Source organism: Rhincodon typus, chromosome 31 (genome assembly GCF_021869965.1).
Source record: "Rhincodon typus isolate 14 chromosome 31, sRhiTyp1.1, whole genome shotgun sequence".
Taxonomy (NCBI): Eukaryota; Metazoa; Chordata; class Chondrichthyes; order Orectolobiformes; family Rhincodontidae; genus Rhincodon; species Rhincodon typus.
Window position 1 is genome coordinate 34,701,114 of NC_063362.1, and position 14,382 is coordinate 34,715,495.

At 38.7% G+C, this 14,382-nt stretch overlaps 1 protein-coding gene and 1 non-coding gene across 2 annotated transcripts in view; one reads left to right on the forward strand and one right to left on the reverse strand.

The window, feature by feature from the left end:
- The window catches only part of tmem269 (transmembrane protein 269), an 83,140-nt gene that overhangs the window by 68,487 nt on the left and 271 nt on the right, over nucleotides 1–14,382 (reverse strand). The gene's annotated exons all lie outside the window — the stretch shown is intronic.
- On the forward strand, nucleotides 2,319–2,421 carry LOC125486682. The gene has a single exon (XR_007265326.1). It is a non-coding gene; the product is annotated as a U6 spliceosomal RNA (small nuclear RNA).

The following is a 14,382-nucleotide window of genomic DNA, read 5'->3' on the forward strand; positions in this document are numbered from 1 at the left end:
TGCTGAGCTTTTCCCGCAACTTTGTTTTTGTTCCAGGTACAGTGAGTCTGGTCAACCTACTTGACGTTAACACTATAGTTAAAATACAAACAAAAGAAAGATGAACTTAGAATAACTTAACTGAATAATAGATACCTATTACTAGTTAACTGTTCCAATATAGTAACATCCCACAAACACACCCCTTAGCAAAAGGGCAAATTCAGATGCAGATTCTCACATGCAGTACTCCAATCCAGGAGGAAAGAAAAGCCAAGAGAAAAATTCAGAGAAAGTTGTAGCTAGAAGACATTCACTGAAGCTTCCAAATCTTCTGCGACCCCTACGGCTTCTGATTAAAACTAAACCCAAAAACTAAAACGTAAAACTAGAACCACTGGCCTGAGAGAGCTGGCTACACTCAGGCTGCTTCCAATATTCCAACGCTAACAATGAAGGCAAGCTTGCTAAACACTTTCTTAACCACCCTGTCCATATGTGATGCGAACGTCAAAGAATTATGTCCCTGGTCTGAGAGAGCTGGCTACACTCAGGCTGCTTCCAATATTCCAACGTTAAAAATTTTTAATGCCCCAAGGCCTCACAAATGGTTTACTTTCTTAGTGACAGCTCTTCACTTCTGCCTTATAACCTCTCTTTAAAATAAATATTAGAAGATGGAGTTTAATTTGGCTAAATGCAAGGTATTGCAAACAACAAGGGCAGGACTTATACAATTAAAAGTAAGACCTTGGGTAGTGTTGCAGAACAGAGACACCTAGGCGCTCAGGGACATAATTCTTTGACATTTGCATCACACATAGACAGGGTGGTTAAGAAAGTGTTTAGCAAGCTTGCCTTCATTGTTCAGTCCTTTGCTTACAGGAGTTGGGACGTTATGTTGAGGTTGTACAAGATGTTGGTGAGACCTGTTCTGGAGTACTGTGTCCAGTTCTGGTTGCCCTGTTGTTAATAGGAAGAATACTATGCTGGAGAAGGTTCAGAAGAGATTTGCCAGGATGTTGCCGGGAGTGGAGGGTTTGAGAAGCTGGAACTTTTCTCTTTGGAATATAGCAGGTTGAGGGGTGACCTTACAGAGGTGTATAAAATCATGAGGGGTTTAGATAAGGTGAATGGCAGGTGTTGTTTTCTTAGATGGGGGATTTCAAGACTAGGGGACATATTTTAAGATGAGAGGAGAAAGATTTAGAAAAGAGCTGAAGGGCAATTATTTATTTATTTCCACGGTGGTTCATGTGTGGAATGAAGAGAGGAAGTGGTGAATGCAGGTACAGTTACAATGTTTAAAAGACATTTGGACAAGTACATGAATAAGGAATGTTTGGAAGATATGGGCCAGGTGCAGGTAGATTGGTCTAGTTTAGTTTGGGATAACGGTCAGCATGGACTGGTTGGATTGAAGGCTCTGTTTCTGTGCTGTATAACTATGATTCTAGTATTTTCTGGACTTAAATTTCTGTTTTACAGACCCAGGAGTCAATTAAAAAAATCTCTCAGGAGTTACAGCTCTAATGAAAATCACTTGCTTAGTTGAAATTCTTGAAAATGTGACAGTTTCCAATTACCAGCATTTCGGTCTACCTTGTAAAATCCAAAGATGTGGACCATGACTACTTCCCAAAGATTCAAACCCATGTTGACTGCAATCAGAACTGTACATTTAGGATCAATCTACAGCTGTCAGCCATTTGGCTTTGTTGATAGAAAGTTCAGTCGGCACGAGAAATCATTTCATTCTATCATTTGTATTTATAAATATCACTGCAGAGCCTTTGATTTTTGTGTTAAGTGTGCGTGCGCGTATGGAATTATGAGAATATATATGATTTTAATTCCAGATCATTATCTTAGATGTTAGCCAGTGTTTGCTGCTTGCTTTAAGAATAAGCTTTGTTTATAATTAATGAACTCCAAAATCATCCATTTAAAGTTGCCTGGTGAACATTTTTCATTTTGGCTAGTAATATAAATATAGCAACATCTGGCCATTTTGGTAATTAAACAACCTTATATAAAATAATGACTGGAGGAGTAGTGGAGCCCCATTATCAGCACAATTCTCCCGTCATGGTCATGATATACCTTGGACACGGTCAATGTAAAATTGAATCTGGAGTAATATTAATTGATTAAAAAAAAAGGACAGCTAACAGGTTTCTCATATTATAAAACAAAATGGCATGAGAAGCAGCTAAAATTTTCCCACATGGGAAGAAGTACCCTTGATTGGTTTACAAGATTTTACAAAGGCTAGGCTAACAGAATTGACAGGAGGACTAAAAGGTGATGTTTCCTGCAAAAGCTACAAATGCAGATATGTTCGCTTCAGCAGCACATATACTAAAATTGGAATGACAGAGAAGGTTAGCACGGCTCCTAAACAAGGATAATACACAAATTCATCTAGCGTTCCAAATTTTTTGGGGCCCTCATGGCACAGTAGTAGTGTCCCTAACCTTGTACCAGGAGGCCCAGGTTCAAGTCCCACTGCTTCAGAAGTGTGTAAGAACATTTCTGAACAGGTTGATTGGAAAAATAGGTTAAATGAAAAAGGAAATGCAGATATGATCAAAGTCTGAGCACGGCATTTGGGTTATCTAGAGATACAAAAGGGACCAGGAACACTAAATGGCAAGTCATCTCAGTTTAAGAATACAGTTGCAGATGAAGCAACTCAAGCTAGAAAAGATAACTGAAATTTAAAATAAACTTGAATTTGCAAATAAAAATAAAGCTTTGGAAAGGGAAATGGGGCTGAAGAGGCTGTAGCAGAGTTTCAGGGGAGTAAAAGATTACAGACTTAAGAGGCCGGAGTTTAAAAAACCTCAGATGCAGAGGAAAGTCCTGATCTGCAAAATGCACCACCAACTCAAAATCCAATGAAGGAGGTGCTTAAATGCCCAACCAAAACTTTAAAAAGTGTGTAGAGGCATTCTTTATTATGTTTGAAAAAGCAGCAAGACAAATTAAATCGCTGAACAAAAACTGGGCACTTTTTATGCAAGGTAGGTTGATAGGGAGAGCATGAGGTTTACGCATCATGGAAGAAGTTCTGATTGAGTACAACAGTAAAAAAGGACTATTCTAGGTGCAGACAAATTAGTTCCATAGAAAAACAGGTGAATGTTTAAAAATAAAGAAATAGTCTGGCAGTCATTTAATGCAATTCAAATGGTAATGCAAAATAATTTTAGCTTCAGATACTGTTGGGAGGAATGGCTATCATGGAAAGTAGCAACAACCAAATTCACTACGGCATGGTTTGCTCTGCTGCATTGGAGAGGAGAAATAGGTGTAGGAAAATTATAGTAATAGAAGATCTAATCATCAGCGGAATAGACAGACATTTTGGTAACCTGGTATAATGCTTGCTGGGGCTAGTATCAAGGATGTCTCAAAGTGGCTACAGGAGATTTTGGAGTGGGAGAGAGTGAACATCCTCTGGTCATGGTACACACTGGTACCAATGACAATGACAGAGATAAAAAAGGATGACATTCTAAAAGCCAAATGTAGGGATTTAGGAAGTAAGTTAAAGAGTAGGTTGTCAAAGAGAGTGATCTAAAGATTGTCCACATCAGAGTATAAATAGTAGGAAATATCAGATCTTGGCTGCAGAGATGGAGAGAGAGGGACAAGAGACTCAGATTCCTGGGATATTGGGACTGGATCTGGGGGAGGTGTAACCAGTAACAAGATGGATGGTTGTACCTGGCCAACACCTGGAACTGGTGTCCAAAAGGGAGTATTTGCTAGTGTGGTTGGGGGGTTTAAACTAAAATGGCAGTCAAATGGAAACCTATTTGAGATAGTAGACAGGGAAACATGGGAAAAAACAAAACACAGATAAGGTAATAAGAATTATAGGTAAAGAATTCGAGGGCAAATATCAAGCAGGTCCACAGTGCAAAATAATGTGAACAGGACAAAGAATGTTAAAAAGTCAAGCCTTAACACTTTGGGCCTTAACATGAGGAGCATTTGGAATAACATCAATGAATCAGTTCACAAATAGGTACAAATGGTAATGAGAGTTGAGATTACAGAGAAGTGGCTGAAGAGGGACCAGAGACAGGAACCAAATATCCAGGTGTATTCTGTTTTCAGGACAGACCAAAAAAAAAGGATAAGGATACGGGGTAGTATTGCTGGTTAAAGAGGACCTTAATGTAGTCATGAGGAAGGATATTCACTCTGGAGAAATAGAATCTTATGGGTAGAGCTTAGAGATACCAAGGGGTAAAAAAAATGGAGGTTGTATACAGACCTCAAAATGTAGTGGCAATGTTGAAGAAAGCATTGAACAGGAATTTAAACAAAGCAATACAGCAATAAAGCAATAAAGATATAGCTGTAATTGAGGGCAATTTCAATCTTCATATAGATTTGGACAAATCAAATCAGTAATAATTCCTTAGAGGAGGAATTCCTAGAGTATGTACAAGATGGTTTGCTGCATCAATACATTCAGGAACCAAAATAGAGAACAGGTAGGTCACCCTAGACTGGGTATTGTGCATTGCCAAATATTCTGTCCTCAATCTAGTTGTGCAAGGCTCCTTGGGGAAGAGTGACCGTAATATGATAATCTTCATGAAGAACTCCGAGAGTGATGTAGTTGATTCCGAGACTCTGAATTTAAAAAACGAAACTATGATGGTATGAGGCAAAAATTGGCTATGAAAACTGAGGAACACTGCTTGTTAATTCTTCATTCTGGTCTAACACAAAAGAAACAGGAAAGGTGGCACGACCATTGCCAACAATGGGAAATTAGGGATAGTACTAGATCCAAAGGAAGAGGCATACAAATTGGCCAAACAAAGCAATAGAAAGACCTGAGGAGTGGCAGCTGTTTAGATTTTAGCAAATTAAGCCAAAGTGATTGATTAAGAAAAGGAAAACAGATATGGGGAGGCTTGGAGTGAGCATACAAACTGATTGTAAAAGCTTCTTAGTGAAGACTAATGTAGCTCCCTTTCATTCAGAAAAGGGGAAGCTATAATGGGGAGCAAAGATGGCAGAACAATTAAATACATATTTTGGTTCAGTCTTCACAAAGGAGGATACAAATAACATCTCAGGATCTAGTGGTAGGGAGGAATGTAAAGAAATCAGTTTAGTAAGAAAATGGTGTTGGAGAAATTAATGCGATTAAAGGCCACAAATCCTCAGGTCCGATAATCTATATTCCAGGGTGCTTAAGGAGGTGGCCAAGAAATAGTGGATGCTTTCGTTGGTCATCTTTCAAAGATTTTATAGACTCTGGAACAGTTTCCACGGATTGGAGGGTAGCTAATGTAACCTCACGATTTACGACAGGTAGAGGGAAAACAGGAAATTGTCGACTGGTCAGCCTGTTATCAGTAGAAAATACTGGAGTCCATTAAAGACAAGACTAAACAGCAGAGCACTTGGAAAATGGTGGCAGGATTGGACGGTTGGCATGGACTTATGAAAAAGAAATCATGCTTGACAAATCTCCTGGAATTTTGTGAGGATGTAACTAGAAGGGAAGCTAGTGGATGTGGTTTACTTCGGCTTTCAGAAGGCTTTTGATAAGGTTCCCAAATAAAGATTAGCATGTAAAATTAAAGCATATGGCGTTGGAGGTAGTAGACTGACACGGATTGAGAATTTGTTGGCAGACAGGAAACAAAGTAGAAATTAACAGGTCTTCTGAGCGGCAGGCAGTGACTAACAGGATACCACAGGGATCAGTGCTTAGACCCCAGCTATTCACAATATATATTAATGAATTAGATGAGGGAACTAAAACGTAATATCTCCAAGTTTGCAGATAACAGAAAGCTGAGTGGGAGGGTGAGCTGTGAGGAGGATGCGGAGATGTCGCACTGTGAGTTGAACAAGTTGAATAAAGTGGCAAAATCGTGGCAGATGAAGCATTATGCAGATAATTGTGAGCTTATCCATTTTGTAAGCAAAAACAGAAACACAGATTATATAAGTGGCAATAGATTGGGAAAGGGGGAGGTGCAACGAGACCCAGGTGTCCTTATATACAAGTTGCAGAAAGTAAACATGCAGCTGCAGCAGGTGATAAAGTAAAATGGTATGCTGGCCTCCATAGCAAGAGGATTCAAGTACAAGAGCAGAGATAAAAACTGAAAGAATCGCGGATGCTGTAAATCAGGAACAAAAACAAAGTTGCTGGAAAAGCTCAGCAGGTCTGGCAGCATCTGTGAAGGACAAAACAGCTTTAACGTTTCAGGTCCGGTGACCCTTCCTCAGAATTTGAGGAAGGGTCATCGGACCAGAAATGTCAACTTTGTTTTTTACCTTCAGATGCTGCCACACCTGCTGAGCTGTGACAAGAGCAGAGATGCCTTGCTGTAATTGTATGGGGCTTTGGCGAGACCACACCTGGAATACTGTGTGCAGTTGTGTCTCCTTATGAGAGGATGGATGTTCTGGCTATGTAGTAAGTGCAACAAAGGTTTACCAGACTGATTCTTGGGATGGCAAGATTAATGTATAAACAGAGACTGCATCGGTTAAATCTATATTCACTGGATTTTGGAGGGGGAGGGATCTCAGAAACCCATAAAATTCTAATAGGACTAGACACGGTAGACACAGGAAAGATGTTCCTGGTCATGGAAAGTTCAGAAGCAGGGATCACAATTTAAGGATATAGAATTGGACATTTTGGATTGAGAGGAGGAGAAACTTCTTGACCTTGATTGGTGAAGCAGTGGAGTTCTCTGTCACAAAAGGTGGTGAAGGCCAAAACAGTGAATGTTTTCAAAAAATGAGTCATATTTCTTTGGCTAAAGGGATGAAAGAGTTTGGGGAGAAATCAGAACAGTGTTGAGTTGGATGATCAGCCATGAAATATTGTATGATGGATCAGGCTCAGAAAGGGTTAAATAGCCTACTCGTGCTCTATTTTCTGTTTCTCTATGTTCTTATGATCATTGGATATAGACATTAGGAGTAGAAGCCATCAATAAAGTTTTTGGGGAAGTTCAAGAATAAATTAAAAATTAACTACTTTTTGTAATTAGAACTCATGCAGAAGACCAAAGGGCTGCAGCCAGACAAGCACCATAGATGGCTGATAATTATGAGCTGATCCATAAAATGAAACCTTTTTTTATGTCACTCCCATAAACCAGAAAAGGATAAAAGGTGGGAGAGTGAAAGCAACGTGAATAGCCTGTGTAAGGAAAGGCCAGAAAAACACAAAGAACTGTGGATGCTGGAAATCAGAAACAAAAACTGAAGTTCTGGAGAAGGGTCACTGGACTTGAAATATTAACTCTACTTTCACTCCACAGATGCTGTCAGACCTGCTGAGTTTATCCAGCATTTACTGTTTTTGTTTTGGTGAGGAAAGGGCAGCTAGGAATGCTCTGAAAATTCCTCCTCAGGCTAGAAAAAAAGATGAAATTTGAAGGCCTCAGTATTTCCAAACAAATTTAAAGAACCTCAAACCTGGAGGACAATTGCAAATTGCTCCTGCCATCTGGTTTCCCTTACTTCACATGCAGTCACACTCACCTATCCCTGGACACTGGTCGTATGAAAAGACCCTATCCTAAGGAGTGCCAACTGCTTCCTGGCACAAAGAATCTCAGTAACTTTTCACCTACCTAGTGCATCAGCATTTGTAGTACAACCTCCAGGTCAAATTCTGAACCAAAACTGCTTGAACTTCAACACTTAAGTGTAGACTCTTTGTCCTGGACCAAATTAGAGCCCAGGAGTTCCCACATTCTGCAACTGACATATATCTGTCCTGCCATCCCTAATTTGTTCTAATTAGTTTTTTTATATAACTGAAAAATTATGTAGCTAAAGTAAGTATGCGTTTTACTAAAATTACGAGTTGATAACCATTATGAGTAACCCTTAAATCACTTAACAGATACTCACCAAATAACTAGCCTCTTTTCCTGTAGAAATGAGCAAAAATCCTAAACTAGTTAGAAAAGCAAAAGTAAAAGGGACACCTCTTTCCCTTCTACCTATAAGCCCCTTAATCACCTAACTCCAAGGTCATACTCAGGTGCAAAGTTGGCTAGTTTTATATGCTCCCAGTTATCTGACCCAGTTACAGCTGTTTTTTTTTTAAATTTAAATTAACAGCATTCAATGTTTCTTCTAGCAGACACTATGCAAAAGCCCTATTTAAGGCTGGGAACTTAAAAATTCAAACTACAGATTTCAGTTTAATGTTAACTAATTCCAATTCAAAACAAAATTATATTTCTACAAAAAAAAATTAAAAAACTCTTACTCACCAACTGCCACCATTCAATTCACACTGCTGTTCAAGAGATTGCGACATGCAAAAAATCACCAGCATTTCCTATGTTACAACAATACTTTACTGGCTGTAAAGAGCTTTGGGATGTCCTGAAGTCTCAAAACATTCAATATTAATACTAGTTTTGATTTCTTTTATGACCACAAAAGAGAAAGCTTCTTTCACTCATTGGAGATTACCCAGAAAGGACCCAAAGTCTTCCTTCACAGCAGAGATTCTTTAAATGATCAAGATCATCTAAGCATTAAATTTCTAGATCTGCCTCATTTCACTTTGTGAAAACTTTGGTGCCGCTCAGGACTAATGGCATTTGTTTATATCAAGTTTACACACTATCACCAAAGTAATAAAATTGTTTGGCAAAATCTAATGCATTAGTAGTGGATGTGGCAAACTTGGTAGTCCATGAATAGATTGTGCCACTAACCACTTTTCAATATTTCTTTTCTTTTCTTGACTTGAAAAAGAATAATGGAAAGATCTACTCTTTGGGATTACTATCACACATTTATTGCTAGATAAGTGGGTTTTTAAATCTATTTGCAATAATGCCCGAATACTGCGCCATTGAAAGCAAAAGGTCAGCAGACTTGTTTCTGACTGTTAAAGAAGTTTAAATAGTATCCATCAAGAGACTTCATGACCATTCCAAGTTAATAAGCATGCTTGAGTACAGAACATTCTGTTTTTATGATATTTTAGTGAATGACAGTCAAAATTGCCTTTATCCTTAAGCAAGCAATAATTCAGGCCTTGATCATTTACTAAATGCATTACTTTGTAACCAATTCCCCGTCATCTTTAACTTACCAAAACAACCAAACATTAAAATAACTTAGCTTTTGAGGGGCTTATCTGCAGAAAAAGTAAAATATCAGATTCCCTTCCATCAATCTACAAATTAATCATGTCTTTGGGGTTATGGTGAGTGGGCGGGTAAGTGGAGCTGAGTCTCAAAAAGATCAGCCATGATCTTACCAAATGGCGGGGCAGGATCGAGGGGCTAGATGGCCTACTCCTGCTCCTAGTTCTTATGTTCTTATGTTCTTGCTCAATCATGTCTCCTTAAAATGTGTTATGATCTGGAAGAGGAGTGGAATGAAAAGGATGTAATAAATATTTTTTAAAAATGTCATAGATCAATACAGAAAGAGCAGGAAGAGCGGTAATTCTTGCAGAAGGCTATTCCAGTTACAATGGGCAAAATGGGCTCCAGCAAGGTCACTTAGCATTGGCTACATAATCAACTGGGCAGAAGTTGCATTTTGATTATATAGCACCAGAAGGTAGCTTCTGTTCCCATTCCTTTTGAGTCTTAAAATTTGTGTTATAAAATCTACACAGGAGATGACAACACAGTGGTAATATTAATATTAATCCACTGTGAAGTTCAAATCACGCCAGGATAGATGAATAAATTTCAAGCGTAATTAATTATTCTGGAATAAGATGAAACTGTTAGATTGTTATAAAATCCCATATAGTTTACTAATTTTATTCTGGGGAGAAAATCTGCTATCCTATTGCAGTTTGTGCTGCATATAACTTCAGACCCACAGTAATGATTTTTAAGTGGCCTAGCAAGCCACTCATTTCAAGGGCAATTGGGGATTGCAAATAAATGCTGGCTTTGCCTGTCACACTCCCAACACAAGTACGGATGAAAAACAACTCCGAGGCAGGTGCTTAACCAAACATTTCTGACTTTAATTAGATTATTGGGACAAGCAATGAACATTCCGGAAATCAGTTGTTTTTCAGTATTTTTTGTGTTAGATTTTTTAGAATGGTGATAGACACTGGAATTTTCATTAAAATTGAAGTCGCACAAATGCAGTTTATAATTATACTCTGAATACATTTTACAAGATAGGGCATTGATATTCAGGAAATTTGACAATGACAAATGAGTGGAAGTTGCTATTCTACAAGCAAGAGTATTTTCCAGGTACAGCAGGAATATTCAGTCCTCCCCAAGGGCGTCAGCATCCATCGAAAGCCCCAATCATGGACATCATCTGCTCCCATCCATCCACTATACCACCAGGGTTCTTAAATATTACTGTTTATTACCCAATCTAAAATCTGCATCTTCCTTCCCTTATTTTCCATTTCTATGATTCAAGTGTCTTACAAACAAAAAAGTGTTCTCCTTTGACCAGGTCATTAAAGCTGTGCTTTCAGCCAGCCTAACTTCACCACTTGCATTTCCCTCCTTCAAATCTTCCACCTCCTTCAAGCTCACCTTAATATCCACCCTCTTCTGCCAAGCATTTGATCACCACTCCTACACCCTGTTCAGCTCAAAAATCACTTTCCTCTGGCTCATTTTTAATTGCCTTGGGATATTTTTGCATTACTTAAAAACTAAATTATTTTAGTTGACACCAAGTTCTTTAATTAATTGTGCATGACATTCAAATCCTTTTGTAGACTGTTATGGGTACTTCATTGGTTAGTAGATGCATGAATAGATTGGAATATTAAATTCAGTGAGCAGCCCCCATTTCAGGCCGAGCGCAATAGAAGAGCATGGAGGAAGCAGCTGAAAAAAAACTTTGGATAGATGACTCTGCTTGAAGAACACTTACAGTAACGGCTTCAGACTGCAATAATGGGTCACTGAACCATATTCATTTGTGTCAGGTAGGACTGCAGTCAGAGGAGAATTTTCTGATCTTAGTTTTACAAGGCTCTTTGCTATCATGGTCAGAGATGCCCTCATCCCATGAATAAAAAAAAGCTTCCTTGATGCATTGGATACTTAGTCTCACTTGTCCTGGACACAATCCAAATACAAACAGGAGCTACCATGAGGTCTGTCAAAGAGCATCATTGCTGGAATCCCAAACCAATGTTCATGAATGGATCGGTATGCATTGTTTCACAGCACTATTAGAAACTACATCTAAAATAAAAAACAGCATCTTATAGATTACTACTTATAGATCTTTGCAAATAAAATGCTTGGTTTTTGTCACAGATAATAAATCATACACTGTTTGCTTGTATTAGAGGTCAACAGTATACCATAAGCAAATAGGTTTCATCTGTAGATGAGGGATCTCAGGTCAAAAGTAAGATCCAAGCAACCAGCATGGGAATTTACAATCCATCAAATAGAAATAAAAGTAACAATAGAAGTAACAAATACCTAGGTACCAAAAATGAATATGAAAAAATCGACTGTTAAGGCGAATGTAAATGCCGAGATTAAGAACATTTTGCCAATGAGATAAAAGCTGAAGGCCTGTGACCTTGATCAAGGCCCACCATGCTGGCAGCTGTAAAACTACATTAAAGGCAAGGTCTGAAAAAAGTTTTTTTTTTAAAAAGGTAGAATGTACTCAGGGGCTGGCCAGGCACAATTGGATGCCTAAAGATACAACTTGAACCAGCAGACACTTGAGACAATGACAGGTGATAAGGGAATCACCTATTTAAGGCAAATAAGAGATTTTTTCCCCTCATTGAAGTTAATGTATCTTTAGAACTACTATCCTCAAAAGGCAGCGGAAGCAGAGTGCTTGAGTAATCATTTTCTTGATAAGCAGGTGGAACTTGAACCCAGGTGTCTCAGGGCAGGGGTAGGAACACTACCGCTGTGACATGAGGGACCACTGACCATAGACGAGGAGACTTAAGCAATGGTACTCAACTGTCAGGGATTAGAACGGGAAGAGACCTGGGTTAAAGTCCCATTTACTTCAGGGTGTGTAATAACACCTGAGCAGGTTCATCAGAAAATACCTAAAATTGGCAAATCTATGAGAACTGATGAACTTAACAGAACAAGAATACTGAGAGGTTTTTTGTTAAATTACTGAAAATTGATAGTTAACAGAGGGGTACACTGTCTAGTTGGAAGACAGTAATGACAAAACATTTAAAACTGTCATTAAGACAACGAGAAGAGAAGCTCCTTACACAGGTTTTAATGGAGCATGGCATAGATGATATGTATTTTCAGGCAGCTACCATTGACTTGTTTAAGGGAGAACCTCATAAAAAGTGTTTGAAGCAAGGGTAGAGCAAAGGATTGGGGAGCGGATGAAATCCAGTGGGATTCATAAATTCATTTTGGCAGCCAAACAGGACAGGATGGGCTAACAGCCGCTGTCATTTAAAGTTCTTTAACCTATGAGCTAAGTGTATTTTGAAATAAAAGATTCTCAATCCCAATGAGAAGACAACTAAGTATAATTTAAATCAAAAACCAAAATAAACTGAGAATGTGTCCTTCAATTAATGAGAGTAAATTGCCTAGAAATCAGAATTCTATTTTACCATTAATATGGCTCGAAACAAGACAAATGATGAAACAAGCTATCTTTATGACCATCCCTGATACTTTGTAGTATGTGCCACTGCAGCCACTATGCAGTACTGGGCAGAGTTGTTTGAGGTAATCCACTGCCACCAATCCTGTTTAAATCGCTAGATAGAAAAAGATTTAAAAAAAAGATTGAGGATATACCACTATAGAGTTTCTACGGAAGAAGCACTGTTTTTGGATAATAGGGTTTATTGCAAGGTTTATAGCAGTAAATACAACTAAACTTAATCAGGACCTTAGGGGAGCAGGTACAGACACATCTGCTTCTTCCAAAAGCCCGAGATGAACACCTCCAGAATGCATGTGACATCAGTAGAATAGATGGAGCAAATGTTACAGGAACATTAACCGCTTCAGAGCAATAACCTTTCAAACAAACAGTATTGTTACACCTCACTGGGGTAACTACTGGAAATCAAGTTCTGCTATTCCTGGAGTCAATGTAAAAATTAAATATTTTATAAATGTATCCAAAAGTCTGCAATTTACCCATCTGTCTTTTCAGACCCAGGTTGATAGGAAGTATGGATCAGGTTAACAAGGTTTACTATTCATTAAAATAAATGATTCGAGCTACAGATAAACAATTATGAAATGTGATATAACTCTACTACTTAAAACTCTGACCTTCTTAATAAAACTCCCCCACACACAAATGCAGACAGACAAGAAAATATTGAAGTTATAAGTGGAGGAAAAAAAAACTGTTCAATGGTCCCCATGCACAGGGTTTGCAGAGATAATCCCTTTTATAGATAATCACATGGATGTTGGCAGGCAAACGTTCATCACCCAGATCTGATCATCATTTCACTGACCAATTAGTCATTTGTTGCCTGCCGAATTTCATCTGGTACACACTCCCTGGTTCTGGTCCCTCAGCAACTAAACCAGCCCCATTGGTTGAACAGATCAGCATAAACAGCACTTACAATAATTGCTGGCAGCTGGCTTTTTTTTAAAAAAAAGTGCAGCAATCCCTCCATAACCCTTGGTTTCCAAAAAATCCTTTTCCCTTTTCAGTTCACAATCAAAAACAAAAAAAAAATGTCTTTATGAATGTCATGATGATAAAACTTTCCTTTTCTGACAGGAGTGGAGCTAAATCCTTTTAATAAAAAAAAGGCAAATTCAGGGAGAGAGGGCTACACCATATGTACAGTATCTTATACAAACAGTACTGAGAAATAGACTCAAATTGTTGAACTTTCGGTGTAAGCTGTGATTGATCCGAGAGCCATATGATGGTTTAAAAAACATGCATTCAAATGTAATACAGAAGACAAAGGAGTGGGAAGATATTTTAAATTATCCCACGGGAAGGGGTCATTCTGAAGATTAGGACTTTGCACCTTGACTAGCTCTCTCCCAGCTTCAATCAGACCATCAGTGGTGAAACCAGTTCTACCATAAGAATCAGATAGAGAGTTACAGGTGAATATAACGGGTCATTGGGGTTCCCCTGCATCAAGTACACCCACACACCACCCTGACTGAATTACAAAGACTTGCCAACGAGTGACCAAAAAGAAATGCCGGCACACTAAAGGTTATTTAGACGGGAGCCCACCCTGGGAAGGGGGTAGATGAATTAATTTCCACTCTAAACCTCCACACAAAACAAAACCACGACCGGCTGGGGACAGACGGAGACGACCCGCTCTAAAAGCAGAGGAGATCAGGGAGCCCCCAGCAAAAAAAAACGAAGGCGACAGACGACGATTTTCTCACGATCCAACCCTCAAACACGCTT